The following is an 18,609-nucleotide window of genomic DNA, read 5'->3' as shown; positions in this document are numbered from 1 at the left end:
CTCTCTCTCTCTCTCTCCATCTCTCTCTCCCCATCCCTCTCTCTCCCATCTCTCTCTCTCTCTCTCCCCATCTCTCTCTCTCTCCATCTCTATCTCTCTCTCCATCTCTCTCCATCTCTCTCTCTCCATCTCTCTCTCTCTCCGTCTCTCTCTTTCTCCGTCTCTCTCTCTCCATCTCTCTCTCTCTCTCTCCATCTCTCTCTCTCCGTCTCTCTCTCTCTCTCTCCCTGTCTCTCTCTTAAAAACAAGTCTTGTCTTATCTATTTTAATATCCAGTGGTTGAGGTCACTGAAAGGCCATCATTAGATGGGTGTCGGCAGGACAGCAGGGATTTGTGTCATCAGTCCTCTGATAACGTTTACATTTTCCCAATTATTTGTTTACATTTAAATTGGGCTCTCCATTTGAGGTCCATCTGCTCCACATTGTCAACATTTTTCATCTTCAGTCCTCATGCATTCAACAAACCAAGTTTCTTTATATAATTGTTCTGTTTGCTGTTCACACCAGTGAACTGATTAAATGTATCAGTTTTATTACCAAAAACTGCGTTAAACTTATCCAGTGCTGACAACAGACAAGTGTATTCATTTTTAAAGAGTCATATTAACAAAGTAGAACTATAATAACTAGGGCCGGGACTTTAACGCGTTAATTAAGATTAATTAATTACACAAACATTAACGCGTTAAAAAAATTAACGCATTTTAATCGCACTTATTTTTGCACCGCGGAACGTTTCTCACTGGATGAGTTTCAGGCGTACCGATTATACTGGAGCACCAACTAACGTTCATGACTTCAGACAACAACAAACCACAGTGAACAACAGTGGGAAATGTTGTTTTAGAAAACGGAGGGATGGAAGCGTCGATAAGAGCACGGTTGTGTGCAAATTATGCAAAAAGGAATTCGCATATCACCGCAGCACATCAAGCCTCAAGTATCACCTCAATGCAAAACATATAGCAGCTAGCGTGGACGTTAGCCTCTTTTATCGCGTTCACACCAAAAAAAGCCGGTACTAAAATTAGTTCATGAGAACCTTTTTACCCCCACGAAAGTTCCTGCTAGAGAGCAGAGAGCTGCTAGAGAGCAGGGACTTTCGTACGGCTCTCTTGTGAGAAAATAGCTATATGTCTGATTGGCTGGGCGGATTGCAAACCACGCCCCGTAAAACTCCCAAAAAGTTTTGTGAAGCCGCCATTTTATTATCCTCGCATTAGCATTAGCCCAGCGCAGAAACGCAGAGACTAACTTATGGCAACACAAAATAAAACATGGGAGCGGTGGAGATGAGGAGGTGTCGGCGTTCTGGCAATTTACAGTCCCCAACTCCGGGGACTTCCGGCCGGGGACTTTTGGGCGGCAGTATACGCCGTTTGCGGGCCTGCCAGTAAACCCAAAGCAGAAGAAGAAGAAGTGACGTCAGCGGCTTCATTTGCCTAATCCTCCCCCAGGTTCAAAGAGTTCTCATGAACTAAATTCTCATGAACCTTTGTGGGAAAAGTACTGCGGTGTGAATGCGCCTAATGGTATACTAAAATCCATGTGAAAAAAATTGCTTCTCACTGTTCTTAGGTCAAATATTTATATGTGATTAAAAATGCGATTAATTTCGATTAATTCATTACAAAGCCTCTAATTAATTAGATTAATTTTTTTAATCGAGTCCCGGCCCTAATAATAACACATAATTACTGTGTACTTACTCTCACTGTCAGAATGAGGCGAATGGTGTACATTTGAAAAACTGAGCGACCACCTAAATAAAAATGATTAAACTACATAAAATAGTTATGATTTTACTTAAAATAAAATTAGCTGTATAAAATAGCATATACTAGTCATAGTATATATTTGTATCAGTCAGGTCACTTGAATTTATTTTCCAAGTACATAAAATCAGTCATCCAGGTCGTAGGTCATGGGTTCGTGACGTAATTGACGCATCACACTGCAGAGTGATTGTGAACTATCAGACTTTCCAGAATGGCCAAAAAAGGATTTTGGATACATTTTCCAACAAACAACCCAATAAAAAGAGTGGACCAGCTACTTGATCTCCGCTGAGCTGAACAGAAGATTTGATCATGATGGCATGAAGCTAGCAGCTCCCAGAGAGAACGTGCTCATCGAGGCAACTAACCGTAGGGGCCAACAACAAACCCTGGAGCTAGAGTCTCTTCATCTTCCACAGCTAATCTCTGATGCTGACCATTACCGACTGGACCTCCAGCTTAAGATGCTTGGAGATGCCATTGGTGATTCTCCCTGTCACAAATGTGGCCAAGCTCCATCCACAAGCAAGAGGGATTTTCCAAGACGTTGAAAAACTGATGCAACTTTGCCTCTGTCTGCCAATCTCGGTTGCTTCATCAGAATGGAATTTGCTCGCGGCTCGCGGAATTGTTTTGGAGAATTATTTGTCTGTATCTATGTGGTCTCCGCCACAACAAACCTTTTCTTTATAAATATGGAAATGTTGTGCACAAATTGAAATGCCACTGTCAATGTGGTTTGTCATTATTGATAGGGCTTTTTTGCCGGTTACTATTATGTTCACGTTACTGTTGAGATTTCTCCCCACTTTTGGCTGCACCCACTAAGTAAAATGACTTCCCGCGGCTATGCTACCAACGAACATGTTTAGACAAACCCTTGGCCAGCGCTTCTTCTCTGTTCTCTACGGTGGCCCTGAAGTGCGAGTCAAAACAGCATTTCACAAAACGCTACAGCATTTCACAAAACACTTCAACATTTCAACTTTTACAGAAAGGGTATTCCTATAGGGCAGTGGTTCTCAAACTTTTTCTGTCAGGCCCCCCCTTTGGAGAAAAAAAAAAGTCGGGCCCCCCCAACACTAATAGTCAGGCTCAGTGGCGGCGCCAGAGATTTCTTTTGGGGGTGCTGTGGGGTAGCTTGACGTTTCATAGAGGGTGCTCAAACATTTAGGGTTTCCCATTAATGTACCGGTCGCTACAGTTGAATGTTCTACTGCAACAACCCCCACGCATATACACAGTGTACCCGCGACTGTTACAATGAAGACTTGATATCAGCTCACGGCATATAGGTGTAAGCAGGGGTAAAGTGCTATTTTTATATTCAGGTATGAAATACTATATGACATTAAAAAAATAATAAAGTTTAAAAGGGGAGTGATTTGTAAAATATCCATAAAGACATAGTGAATCTGTTTACAGTTCTGTTTCATATGGGTGTTGAGAGATGTATCCAAAGATCTCTTCATGTTGCTCTCAAAGTGCACCAGATTTATGCTTTTAACCTCAATATTAAAAAATCTTCCCGGGGGAGCCTGCCCCCGGCGCCCCTAGAGGATGTTAGGTCCACCCTCCACTTGCTTACACCTATATGCCGTGAGCTGATTATCGAGCCTTCGTTGTAAAAGTCACAAGTATACTGTGTGTGTGCGTGTTGGGAGTGTTGCAGTAGAAGAAAAAAGTTTGAGACCAACTGTTATAAATGATCAGTAAGAATTCCGACAGAATCCAGAGGAATCTACTCACGGATCGAAGGTGCTAACATTCACCCTTATAGCCTCACAACATGCAGAGGCAGCTCCTCATAAATGATCAGTAAGAATTAACAGTTTTAAACTTTCATCCAACAATTCACTCAGCATTCAATAAACAGACATGTAAGCAATATTTGTAAGCAATACGTTTGAGAGAACCATACCGAGTCAAAAACCCAGCTCTCCAGGGAGAGAGCTTTACCGGGAGAGAGCATACCAGGGGAACCCCCCACCTCTGCACTCACAGATGATCTGTACGGCAAAGTCAGGTTTGGAAACGATATCATCTCCTTTTTGGAGGGCATACATAATAACACGGCATAACACTGGAGCCTCGCTGCGGGGAAGCATTGGCGCTGTTCTGAGTTTGTTCTAAAATGTCAAAATGACGGACTGCTTTCAGATTTTTCCGTCATTGTTAAAAGAAAATGGTCATAGGCGGAAAATATTCGGTTAACGCGACCTCTGCCTACTCCATACGCATATTTGTGGAAACTGGGCATGGCCTCTACTGTGCAGGACTTGCAAAATAGTATTCTCGGCCATTGCACAACCACCTTTTTAGGACCTCCAAAAAGTCAGGAGCCCCCCTCCCTGTGTACTGCTGTGAGGGAAGAGGGAAGAAACTGTCTCCTCTCTCTTATCAGACAGCCATAAACCATAATAAGCCTTACACTCAACTTAACAAACCACTTGTGTATAATGTAAGTATAGAAAATCATAAAATATGAAGCATTTTCATTGTGGGTTTATACTAAAATATAATTTGATTATAACTAACTTTCGTTTTAAGTATTCAACCTAATATGGAGATCTCAACACTAATGACATCAGGACAGCAGATAGACACATCTTCCGGCGCAGACTGAAAACTCATCTCTTTCGACTCCACTTTGAGCAATAACAAATATATATACACCAACAAAGCACTTATATATTAACAAAGGAATGGCTTATCTAAAGCCAGTTGAGTAGCACTTAAAATGGTTTGGCTCTATGAAACCTAATGTACTTATACGATTCTGTTTTCTTCAAGTTTCTTCTTGGTCGAATGCACTTTTACACTGCAAGTCACTTTAGATAAAAGCGTCAGCTAAATGTAATGTAATGTCAACAAAGCATTTTGAATTGAATATACTGCAGGTTTTTTGTGTTTCCTGAACACTGAACTCACCCTGGCTGACCACCACCAACACCACGAGAGCGAGAATCACAGTCTTCATGTTTTCACCAGTCTGTACACAAATCTGTGTATGGAAAAATAAATGGTGAAAAGTGTGACAAATTAAAAGCTACTTTTAAGTTGAAGCATTTCAATAAATGCACATTTGAAAAGAGAACTCAAAGATATCTAACCTTGTATTGTCCCACTGCGTTGTTGATTCTTCTGATCTGTGCTGCCAGGCTGCAAGTTTAGGACTTGTTGAGCAAATGAATCAATCCATCGTCAATGAAGCCTTTACTTACGGGCTCCACACCTGTGAAGCACATATAGACAAACGAGGCAACGTTACATTGGGACATTAGATAAAGCAAAACTATAGAAAACAAAAGGGGTGTTATAAGCACAAGCTACAGTTTAACATGCAGGCAGTCCCTCATATTAAAACAGTGTGTTGTTTCAACCTGATTTGAAAGCTTGATTAGGAATTGGGCTTTAAAATGTGCCTTAGGCCTAACTCCCTGTCTCACAACGTACAACATGTCTCTGCAAGAAAAAAAGGGTGGAAGTTTGAGATCAGAAAACGTATTGTAGACGCACAAGTTGTACTAAAAACAAAACAGTTTCCCAATTGATTTGGCACTCTGTCCTTCATAGGGCAGTATACAAAGTTAAAACATAAACATCTCATTTTTTTTAAAACTGTAGCAAGTCTCCACAGGACCTGGACACGTCTTGGAGGTGCCTGCACAGTAACACTTCAATGCTTCACCTGGACACATTTAAAAAATAATGTCAAACCATTGTAAAGAATATACTGCTCCATTTTCCAAACCACAAATGATTGTTCTTCTGTTTTAACCAGACATACTGTAATCCTCATTTTGTAGATGAACAGTTGTTAATTCGGACAAAAGAAAACACACAAACATTAAGAAGATAAAATAAATCACAAGTCTATTAACAGATAGAAAGTCAGAAAATAATAAGACTTAAAAACATGGATGGCAAACTATATGATCATGACAAGATTTAAACAGCGATGCAAATTAGAATAACACATAAACAAAGCAAAACAAAGACAGATAATGGTGTGTAAGAGTGTGTGTTCAGTATATGTGTGTGTATAAAGGGATCATGAATCATAATGAAAATTGACCCCTACAAGTAAGACATTAAGCGTTTTACAGAGCGTATTTAAGAATAGTTAGATGCCGTTTTAAGTGTTTCCTGAACACTGAACTCACCCTGGCTGACCACCACCAACACCACGAGAGCGAGAATCACAGTCTTCATGTTTTCACGTGTCTGTAGATCAGCGTCTGTTTAGAAAAAGCAGGTGGATAAGCTTGAGAAATCAAATGCAATATTTGAAAAAAGACATCCCACCTTATACTGTATTGTCCCGCTGCGGTGTTGATTCTTCAGATGTGTGCTGCCAGAGTGTCAGACTCCTTTTTATTTGGACTTGTAGAGCAATTGATTCAAATCCAGTGTATCATTCACTCTAAAATGTTGTTCTTATTTGCAAACAAAGCAACTTATCAAGGTCAGATGTGGATGCTGCAATCCCAATGAACCCGCTAACCAACCTGGAAAATATCTAAATATTACAATTCTCATATTTTAATATTGCTAATGTAAGCCTTACATAGTCTGAGTTATTCAGATGCACATAGTTTAACTGGATGAAGACAACTGTGAAGCACATCTAGAAAATCTTGCCAAACAAGTCAAATTTAGCACCCTATATTTTGTAGAACAGTATGTTGATATAGCACCATCATTTTATCTTAAAAACATCAACAGATCGCACCAAAATTGATAAAGACAGTTTGAGAGTTCATGAATAATTTCTGAACGTTTTGATTGTCTACAGATTTCCAGTGCAAAGTGTAATTACTGGATTATTTCCAAGAGGCGTGCCTGAACACTGTTTTGCAACAGCAACACACTTGAAGGAAAATGATCAGACAAACGAGGCAACGTTACATTGGGACATTAGATAAAGCAAAACTATAGAAAACAAAAGGGGTGTTATAAGCACAAGCTACAGTTTAACATGCAGGCAGTCCCTCATATTAAAACAGTGTGTTGTTTTAGGCCTAACTCCCTGTATGACATCGTACAACATGTCTCTGCAAGAAAAAAAGGGTGAGAGTTTGAGATCAGAAAACGTATTGTTGTATTCTGTTTCATAAACCACATATCAGAAAAACTTAAAGATATCACACCTGGTAAATAGCTTAGCAGAGGGTTATCATTCACTTTTAAATTCTGTAAACACGTTACGCACAATTTGTACTAAAAACGAAACAGTTTCCCAATTGATTTGGCACACTGTCCTTCATAGGGCAGTATACAAAGTTAAAACATAAACATCTCATTTTAAAAACCTCTACAGATCCCACAAATAAGGATTTATAAAAATGTATAAACACAAGGAGAGTTGAGCTTAAAATACCAAATGACCGTTGACCCTGACTGACAGTGTTACTTGAGAATCAATCAATCAATGTTTGTTTATATAGCCCAATATCGCAAATGTTACATTTGTCTCAGTGGACTGCACAGTTTGTACAGAATATCAGTATGACACCCTCTGTCCTTAGGGACCCTCACATCGTACAAGGAAAAACTTCCGGAGAAAACCCACAGTTTAAAGGGGAAAATGGGAGAAACCTCAGGGAGAGCACAGTCCACTCTCGAGTCTCCTCTCAAGTTTCCTCTCAAGTATCCTCTCGAGTCTCTTCTCAAGTTCCTTCTCCAGTCACCTCTCGAGTCTCCGCTCAAGTTCCCTCTCGAGATCCCTCTCAAGTCACCTCTCAAGTCACCTCTCGAGTCTATTCTCAAGTTCCCTCTCGAGTCACCTCTCGAGTCACCTCTCGAGTCACCTCTCGAGTCACCTCTCGAGTCACCTCTCGAGTCCCCTCTCGAGTCACCTCTCGAGTCCCCTCTCGAGTCACCTCTCGAGTCCCCTCTCGAGTCCCCTCTCGAGTCACCTCTCGAGTCACCTCTCGAGTCACCTCTCGAGTCCCCTCTCGAGTCCCCTCTCCAGCCCTCTCTCTAGCCCTCTCTCGAGTCTCCTCTCAAGTTCCCTCTCGAGATCCCTCTCAAGTCACCTCTCGAGTCTATTCTCAAGTTCCCTCTCGAGTCCCCTCTCGAGTCACCTCTCGAGTCACCTCTCGAGTCCCCTCTCGAGTCACCTCTCGAGTCCCCTCTCGAGTCACCTCTCGAGTCCCCTCTCGAGTCACCTCTCGAGTTCCCTCTCGAGTCCCCTCTCGAGTCACCTCTCGAGTCCCCTCTCGAGTCACCTCTCGAGTCACCTCTCGAGTCCCCTCTCGAGTCCCCTCTCAAGCCCTCTCTCTAGCCCTCTCTCGAGTCTCCTCTCAAGTTCCCTCTCGAGTTCCATCTCAAGTCCCCTCTCCAGTCCCTACTCGAGTCCCTTCTCGTGTCCCTTCTCGAGTTCCATCTCAAGTCCCCTCTCCAGTCCCTACTCGAGTCCCTTCTCGTGTCCCTACTCGAGTCCCTTCTCGTGTCCCTACTCGAGTCCATTCTCGTGTCCCTACTCAAGTCCCCACTCAAGTGCCGTTGGAGGTTCCGCTGGGGGTCCTGCCAACTCCATGTCCTGTCCCGTTCGGGGTCCCACCGACAACTCTTCTGCCGGGGGTCCTGCCAACCCTATGTCCTGTCGCGTTGGGGGTCCCGCCGACTACTCTTCTGCCGGGGGTCCTGCCAGCCCTATGTCCTGTGCCGTTGGAGGTCCTGCCGACTACTCTTCTGCCGGGGGTCCTGCGCCGTTGGAGGTTCCGCTGGGGGTCCTGCCAACTCCATGTCCTGTCCCGTTGGGGGTCCCGCCGACTACTCTTCTGCCGGGGGTCCTGCCAACCCTATATCCTGTCCCGTTGGGGGTCCCGCCGACTACTCTTCTGCCGGGGGTCCTGCCAACCCTATGTCCTGTGCCGTTGGAGGCCCCGCCGACTACTGTTCTGCCGGGGGTCCTGCCAACCCTATGTCCTGTGCCGTTGGCGGTCCAGCCGACATCTGTTTCGTCGAGGGTCCTGCCAACTCCATATCCTGTGTTGTTGGGGGTTCCACTGAGAGTCCTGCCAACCCCATGTCCTGTTCCGTTGGAGGTTCCGCCGTCACCTGTCTTGCCTGGGGTCCTGCCAACTCCTTGTCCTCTTCCCGTGGGGCATCCTGCTGACACCTGTCCCGCCGGGGGTCCTGCCTACTCCTTGCCCTGTTGCGTTGGTGGTCCAATCGACACCAGCCCTTGCTCCATCCGGGTCCCATTGACACCAGCCCATGTCATGTCCAGGATCCCGTCTACGCCTGTCCCATCGGCTCCGGTTCCTGTCCGGCTGACACCGGGTCCTGCCCGGCCTCCGGAGATGTCCCGTCAGCGCCTACCTGCCCGTCCTCCGGAGTTGTCCCGTTGCCGCCTTCTTGCCCGTCCTTGTGCCCGGCCCCCTGAGTTCCCCAGCCGCGGCCTTCGTCCTTGTGCCCGGCCCCCTGAGTTCCCCAGCCGCGGCCTTCGTCCTCGAGCCCGGGCCCCTGAGAGCCGCGGTCTACACCCTCGAGCCCGGCCCCCTGACTTTCGCGGCCCTCGCCCACGGGCCCGGCCCCCTGACTCTTCCAGCCGCTGCCTTCACCCTCATGCTCGGCCCCCTGAGTTCGCCCGCTGTGGCCTTCGCCCCTTTATGAACTCTGCCTTGCCCCCGGGCCGTCTGCCTGAGACCCCCACAATGCCGTACGGCAACCCAAGTTGCCGTACGGGGTTGTCCAATATGGCGGACCATCTCGCACATACGCACTGCAGATCGGGTAGTGACTGTCACTACCCGATCTGCCCCCCTGCCCGATCTGGACAACTCCGTACGGCAACCCAACTAGGACACTTGACACAGTGGCGTTTTGCAAATCACACAGAAAACTAAAAAAACCGAGAGAGATGAGTTATTGTTATTACAACGTGACTTCACTATTATTTAACAACTCTTTTTATTCACAGTAAATATTTATTCAGTATGATAGCTGTCTAACAGAAGTTAAATTCATTTCTCACTTATTCTGACAATGTACTTAACCCCAAATAAAATAACCCAATCAAAAGAGTTGTTAAATAATATTTAATAATAAATAATTTCATTTTTTCATACAAGAATATAATTGATTATAATTAACTTTCGTTTTAAGTATTCAACCTAATATGGAGATCTCAACAATATATACATATTGGCACACATATTTTTATATACATTTGTTGTTATATTCGGGATTGTGGGAAACACTATTTCGATCTGTCTGTACACACAAACTGGAAGATTGACAATAAAGTTGACTTTGACTTTGATACTCACTGCACACACACAACCAAACACACTAAGAAACAAAGAATAATCACATACACCAAGAGATCAAAACGTTTTGTATGTATTGTTTATTTGATAGTATGAAGCCCTGAACAAGTTTGGCAGGATTTATATTTCATAATTCGTAAATACATTATGTACTGAAATGCACATGCAGATATATTTCTTTTTTTTTTTAAAACCACAAGAAGCTACAATTACTTGAACTATAGAAGAAAATACAAATGTAAAGCCTTTATAAAAGTATACGTGATTAGTATGATGGAAAAATAGTAATGCTTCCATAGCATTTCCACAAAGAAGCTACACACAGTTTAAGATATTTCATGATGCATTTTATGAACTTATTGGATACTACAATATTGCATATTACATATCAGTAATATATTACTAGAACTTTACTGTATGAGATATTTATGTTAATTGTTGGAATGTCATATTTGTATGATAGATATATCATGCAGTATTATTCTAGGCACTTAGAGTTGGTGATTGGATGCAGAAGGTTGTATATAAGGGTGCATAGTTGACAGGAAAGGGACAGCATAGGTATAGGGCGCGTACACAGTTCTCACAAGGTCTACAGACAAGAAACACTCACTTGCAGAATTGGAAAATCTCTTAATGTTCAACAATTAAGAGTTTTGATTGTTTGTTATGTGGATTTGTAGTATTTGTGTTACTGTATGTTCAATAAAGGTGTATTTTTGCACAATTTTGAGACATTGCTACTGTATGTACTAGGTGGTCGCCTAGGGCGCCAGATCTGGGGGGCGCTGCGCTGGTAGCTCTGGGAGGGAAAAAACATTTTTGACCATTGGCGCTCATCCAAATGTTCAGCCTTGATGTAACAACATTCATAATTAAGTAAATGTAACACCCTTTTCACCCCGGTTACACTTTTAATTTGCCCTGTACGATGGGCGCTGTAAGTGATGAAAGTGGGGGATGTTGGCTTATCAGGCGCCCGCAGCTCACAGCCAAATGGCGCGTTTCCACTGCAGCGGGTAGCCCCGTTTAAGCGTCCTTAACCGTCCTCAAGCGGCCAGGCCGGTTTTTGGTGGCGTTTCCATATAGCCTAGTACCGGCCAGCGGGTACTTTTTCCCTCTTTTTCCGGCCTCATAAAATCGTGGTTCCCTCAGACCAGGGCCAGGGCTGAACTAGTGACGTCAACACTCTCGACTGCTGATTGGTCAGAGAGAATCGTCACAAGATTACGCGCGAGTTCATCCCTAGCGTCGCATATATATCTAGAAGCAAGCTTGCAGCATTTTTATACACAGCATTTTGTAAACGGAGGAGCTACAAAAATGGCTACTTCTAAGAAAAGCACACCGTGGTCGACCGAGGAGGTGACGACGTTCCTTCATCTCATTGGGGATGATAAAATCCAGCGGGAGCTCGACGGAACAACTCGAAATGTGAACAAAAACAAAGCCGATCGCCCCGCCTACACTGCGTTGCTACCCCAGGTCCTAAACTGTAATGGAAATGCGCCACGGCCTCGGACGGCCAGTGAGGCAGCCCGAGGCCAGAGCGAGGACGCTTAGGGACGCTTAAACGGGGCTACCCCGCTGCAGTGGAAACGCGCCAAAAGTGCGAGCGTGGGAGCGAGAGAGCGAGCAAGGGAGAGAGAGAGAGGGCGCACCGGTACCGGCGCTGTTGTTATTAGAATCTGGTGCTAGCTGCGCTAACGGATATAAGAAGTAGATGTTTCTACAACCAGGGTGGAGGAGAGCTCTCCTGTCAGACTGAGAGGCTCAGTGAGGTAAAGGAGTTAATTTTAGTCTAAGTTATCTCAGTGGGTCTGAAACGTTTTGACCACAAATTATGTAAACACATATTTCCAAGGTACTCCTTTATAATTATTAGGATAACTAAAAACAGGTTTGAAATCATTCCAATGTATACTATAGGACAGTAATCCAAAAATATTGTTTAAAGTAGGGGAAATACAAAAATATGCATAAATAAATAGATGTTAACTAGGTCAAATAAGATATGAATGAACAACAAAAATAAAATAAGCTACATTTATTTGTTATTGGCTATGGTAGGTTATTGGTTATGTTCATATACTTATTTGATTATTAAAATGTAAACCGATCTTTTTCATATGGGGGTTTTAGAGTTGTACCCCGTAGATCAGGTCTCTAGTAATTGTGTGCTCAAAGTGCACCAGATTGAAGCATTTTACTTTAACATTTAAAAAAAAATCTTCCCGGGGGGGGGGGGCATACCCCCGGACCCCCCTACAGGGTGTGACGTCCACCCCGAAATTCAAACATGTTCATACAATAATGAATACATTTGAAGCCATTTTGACGTATATTACCTATGTCAATAAGTTTCTGTTTTTGTAGTGTATTTGCCTTTTGAAGAGATTTTTCATTTATTCTTTACATATAAAATCTCGCCTAGGGCAGAAAATTGGCTAGAACTGGCCCTGGTACTAGGCCTCAAGAGCCTTTCTTGTGCTGACACATAGAAACAAATTGGCGGGGCGCACTTCGTACGTGCACACACTAAAAAATGTCACGCGCTCCACGCTCACATTATGCTGGGCCCACGTGCCTTAGCACCGCTGCTATGACTCCATCCTAGGGGAAACACTGCATTGCATTTACAACACATCTTTGTACGGTTACACTATGGCTGTTCAAGTGATCGATACAGTGATCAATTTGAAAGCCTTGTCCCCCCGTAGGTAGTTAAAGTCAATATTGGGGTTAAAGTCCCCTCGTAGGTGGTTAAAGTCATTATTGGGGTTAAAGTCCCCTCGTAGGTGGTTAAAGTCATTATTGGGGTTAAAGTCCCCTCGTAGGTGGTTAAAGTCATTATTGGGGTTAAAGTCCCCTCGTAGGTGGTTAAAGTCATTATTGGGGTTAAAGTCCCCTCGTAGGTGGTTAAAGTCCCCTACGTGTGCCGTTTTGGTTTCAAAACCCTAGTTCGCGGAGGACACCAACAAAGTCCTAGAAAAGACAACTTAAACTTAACTAATGTGCATTTAAAGAAAAAAGGAATAATTTTGGCGAAAACTAAAAAGGTACCATGGGGTACAGAAATCCGTTTTGGTTTCAAGACCCTGGTTCACGGAGGATACCAAAAAAAGTCCTAGAAAGACAAGGTCAACTTAACTATGTGCATTTAAAAATAAAAAAGAGGAATAGTTTCGGCAAAAACTAAAAGGTACCATGGGGTCGGATTATAGTTTTCCAAAGGGGGGTTTGTTTAGCATGAAACACTTGAAATAACTAAAGGACAAGTTAAACAAGAAAGTAGAAAGAAAGGGAGGTGATAGAAAACTATTTCTGCTAAAAAGTGTTATGGAAATTTGAGACCCAACACTGTGGAGAGTACAAGTCAGAGTGATCAAAACAAATAAATGGTGAATCAGACAGAGTTGTCTTTCTGGTTATTTATTTGAAGCTTCAAATACATAAGATACAATACATTTAGACACAGGTCTCACAGAGTATAGAATAGTCTGCGCGAGTGTGCGCAGATATAAAAAATAGCAAAGCTTATATACAAGAAAGAGTGGGAAGTTCAGAAATCTGTCTTCACACGGTATTAGACACCTGGCCTTGAGCTGTAGATAGTATAACGGTTCTCAGAATAGGGAAGTTCTCGTGAGACTTTGTGTGAAGACTTTGTGTGAAGAGGAGTAGTCTCAACATCAGCCAAATCAGCTCTGTGGTCTTGAAGCGCTTGGGAATAAAACCCACAGTAGAGTAGATAGAAGAAAACAGCACATCTCAGGAAATGAGAAGCATTTGGTTTAAACATATAAGGATATAATAAAAATGTCCACTACATTCTCCCCTTTTGATCATACTTGATCAATAAAAAAGACAAATGACAGGATAGACTGATATAACACATCAATGAATACACTCCATCGCTGGTTCGAGTAAACACATCACAAATATATCATAGAAAACTGGCTGTTTTTGTGGAGGACAGACTCCAATATAATGTAAGCTGAAGAGGAGGGTACTTGATTCACATGGATTATTTTGCAGTGTCGAAACCAGACTCTTCTGATTCTAGCTGGTCTATCTCCCTGTGGCGCAAAGGATTGTCGTGTAATGAAATAGCAGCATACTGAACGAAAGCTGAGGATACCATGCTGGAAACGCACTTCTTCAGTATTGGGATAACTGGTACAAACAGGTACAACTGATTAATAGGCCGAAAATGATCGCCAGGGCAAATATGCAGAGGAACCATTCTATGATTGTCCAGGCTCTCCAGTAGTATCCGCACATTGCACACGGTTGCATTGTCGTCTTTCCAGACGAGCCCTCATCACGAGGTGGGAATGCTCCATGGGGTGTGTGTGTGTATTCCCTCGGTTGATTTTGTGACACGGACAGTCAGACTCCGCACACCGGTAACACAAACGAGGAACCAGAGGCATATGGAACCGCTCAGCTGGCACTCGCTCGTGACACCTTGTGTGTAGTGTGTTTTGGTGTATGTAGTGCAAGTGTGGTGCTGGTGGTGACTTGGACATGTCACTTGTTGTCGTCTGCTTCCGTTGGTGACTAGGACACGTCACTTGTTGTCGTCTTCCGTTGGTGACTAGGACCTTGCAGTGGCTGGCGTGGACCCACGTAGCTCTCTCTGCAACCTTGACCGCTGTCTGGGTGACGAGAAGCACCTGGTAGGGACCTTGCCAACGATTGGATTTCCAGCTCTTTCTCGGGAAATCCTTGACCAGCACGAAGTTGCCGGGTTGGAGATGGTGAAGTGGACCAGTGGCAGTCGCTAAAGTGGATGGCAGGTTAACACAATATGACAACATAGCATCCTCACACAAAGTTGTGGAGGGAAGAGGACATCCTGGAGCCTTGAGTCCAATCTGTGGAGGAGCCCCAAAAAGGATTTCAAATGGGCTGAGTTGACTCCGTGTTCTTTTCCGCATCCGCATGTACATCAGCACAATGGGCAGAGCTTGTGTCCATGACAGACCTGTGTCTGCACAGCATTTTGCTAGTTTGTTTTTTATTGTGCCGTTCTCTCTTTCCACCGCACCCCCACTCTGTGGATGGTGCGCATAATGCTTTCTGATGTCCATGCCCAGGTATTCTCCTTTCTGTGCAATGGCCTCATTAGCAAAATGTGAACCGTTGTTCTAATTCAAAGGTTGTCGCTAGACATTTTTTGTCTGGTAGTCCCCATCTAGGATTGATTTCCCTCAGTAGTGCCTTTGCCACAGCATTTGCTGTCTGTGCTTTTACTGGGAAAGCTTCAACCCATTTGGACCACATGTCAACCACCACCAGACAGTGCTTCTTACCCTCTGATGGGCTAAGCTCAATGAAATCCAGCATTAGGTGCTCAAATGGCCTGGTGGGAGGTGGATGTGCTCCGGGTCCTGTAACCTTTACTGGTCTACCAGAATTTTGCATAATGCAAATTAGGCATGCTTCACAGTGCTTTTGAGCTGTTACTGTGAACCCCCTTTTGAACCACTCCTGATTGATAGACTCTAACATCCCCCCTTTTGACACATGATCCAACCCATGTGTCAACTTAGCAAGATGAGGGAAGAAATGTCTTGGGAGACATGGATTGGAATTTGGACCAACCCAGATGCTGGAGGTTGGGTCAAAAACAGCCCCAGCAGCCTTCCACTGAGCTTTCTCAACTGGTGTAGCGAGCTGCTGCATGGAAGTCAGTGATGACATTTTGTCAGTGAAGGAGGAGACAGGGATTTTAACAAATGAGTGTGCGTGAGGTGCAAGAGGAATCAGAGCAGCTGCCTTTGCGGCTGAGTCAGCAGATAAATTAGCGGACCCAATTTCTTAGGGAAACTGGGTCTGTACTGCTTGCGTGTGCGGCACATTTACAGACTGCAACCTCAGATGGGAGCAGAATGGCGTCTAGTAAGCCTGCAACCAGTACATGGTTAAGTACTGGTTTGCCATCAGATTTCAGAAATTGTCTACACTTCCAAATAGCCCCAAAATCGTGTACTACCCCAAAAGCATAGCGTGAGTGAGTGTAAATAGTCACGGTTTTGCCTTCTGCAAACGTGCAGTGCACGTTCAGGCTTCAGTTAGTGCTCTGCTGCTTGTGCTGAGAGGTGACATGGGATTTGTCCGGAACGGAGTACAGCAGAATCTGAAACAACAGAAAAACCCACCCGATTAGTGCCCCCTTGGTCGCGAAAGGCAGACCCATCAACATACAAAATGAGGTCAGCGTTGGTCAGAGGAACGTCTTTTAAGTCCGGTCTAGGTGTGCACACCATGAGAAGTTTGTCACCGTCTTCAGGCAAAGGCATAAGAGAGTTCTTACACCTTTTCCAAAGTCAAATTCAAGCACTTTTCAAGCATTTTCAAGCATCTTACAGCTGTTGTAAATTACATATTTATATGCACATACTCAAATGATTATTTCCCTACCTCACATTAACTCAGATGTTCTTTATGCTATAAACAACCAAATGTGTGTTTCGTGATAGCATTCTACACGAGGACGAAAAATTAAAGAAAAGAAAACTAAGTTTAATATTTCAAAATGAGTGATCTGTACGTCTAAAAACGAATTCAGGCGACCTTTCACCTCCACTTAATTAAATGCATGGTTGCAAGATAAAAATGTGAGTTAATTGAGATAAAAAATTTAAGTTGCAACATTAATTTATAAGTTGTGTTGACGTAATAATGTTGGTAATTACATCAACTTAATATTGTGTGTCATTTGAACTCTGATTTCTGCATTAATTGACTTCAACCTAAATTCAAGTTGAAGTAAGTAATGCAATTGGCTTGATAACTTATTTGTTCTACACCTTGAGTTAAGGATTTCAAGTCCACTCCCACTTAAGATGCCTGGACAATTTCCCACAGTTAAGACAAATAGAAATATACAAAGGACATTTTAAGGTGAGTGTCATCTTTTGTCATTCAAATACAACTTGAAATTCAAACTCTCCTGATTGAAACATCATGTGTTGAAATAACCAACTGCAGTTTGAAAATAAAAAGTGAATTGCCTAATATTTTTGTTGTGGAATCAATTCATTTCTTTCTTTAAAGGCAAAACATGGAAAAGCTAAGAGAAAAACCCTATTGAATACAATATTATTTGGAGAGGAGAACACGGAGTCAACTTAATTTACAAATGGCTGTCAACTTAAAAACATCTGTCCATGTTCAACACTAGTAATTAAGTATATACAACTTAAGATTACATTTAAATCATACGGTGAAACAAGTTGGAACGTTTGGAGTAATCAACTTAAAACTTGTGTTTATGCTACCAATTATTAAGTAAGTGGTAATTGAAAACACCTCTGATTGTAGAGGAAAAGCCTTCTCCCCTAACTCAAATAACTTTGTTGCTTTAACAAAATGTCATTAGAAGTTGTCTTAACTCAATAACCATCGATGCAACCTATTGCCTTGATTTTCTTTGTTAAGCCAAGCATTTGTTTTTAGAGTGTACGTAGACTGGGCCTCCCATATAACCTGGCTGAGCCGATATAAAAACAATCAGCCAAATAACTTTTCAATACATTATTGATTACTATTCTTTTAGGTACTTTTAGGTTGGCAGTGAACATAAGTCAGAGGTACATGGTGTACTTTTCCTTCACTACATGTATTTAATACCTTTAGTTACTTCACAGATCTGGATGAATGATGTGAAATCTAATCAAGTGTTAAATCAGACTTTAGTTCCACCTGGAGTAAATCCACCAGCTACCCTGCGGTATACAAAGCCATTCAAACTAGCTGCACCTTTACCAGCTTTGAGAACACTTTCATGATCAATCATTATAAAACATATCATATATATTATTCTGAAATGGACCAATCTGCACAACGAATACTTTTACTGTATTATATTTTGATAATACTTTTCTACTTCTTCTTGAGGAACATTTTGAATGCAGGACTTTTACTGTAACACTCTGGTACTTCTACTTTTACTCAAGTACAAGATCTGAGTACTTATTCCACCTCTGGTAGTGTATTAGTCTGAATTATAGCTACAAAATCACGCAGAGCTGCATAAAAATAGACTCACAATGGTAACAAGTGGAAAATAATATTTACAAATGTATACAATGATTTGTAGGTAATTTTGACTACTCAAGACACCTGACTTATACAAAGGAAGACTGTGTTCATTCTACAATTACATGAGATTAAAGCAACATGTAGTTTTACTTGTTTAATACTTCCATTTTGAATAAAAGACAGTTTGTTTTCATCTGTTTTCGAATAAACAAAGTATTGGCTTTCAGAATATTAAACTTGTTTCAGCAAATTCAGATGATAAATACAACTTTGAAGCTTGTAACGGCATAATTACAAGCAGAGAACGGACTAATGTAACATCACAGCAAGCATAACAACAGCCGTGTGTTATGAACACATACGCAAGAATAACATCATCTGTCGCTTAGTGACAGGTTTTGGCAGAGCAGCCAATGATGCAATACGCTTATCTGAAAGCGTTTTCCCCTCTCCTGAAATGACATGACTCAAAAATGTAACTGTTCTTTGTACAT

This window comes from Gymnodraco acuticeps, unplaced genomic scaffold, assembly GCF_902827175.1.
Source record: "Gymnodraco acuticeps unplaced genomic scaffold, fGymAcu1.1, whole genome shotgun sequence".
Lineage (NCBI taxonomy): Eukaryota > Metazoa > Chordata > Actinopteri > Perciformes > Bathydraconidae > Gymnodraco > Gymnodraco acuticeps.
Note: the sequence above shows the minus strand (reverse complement) of the source record.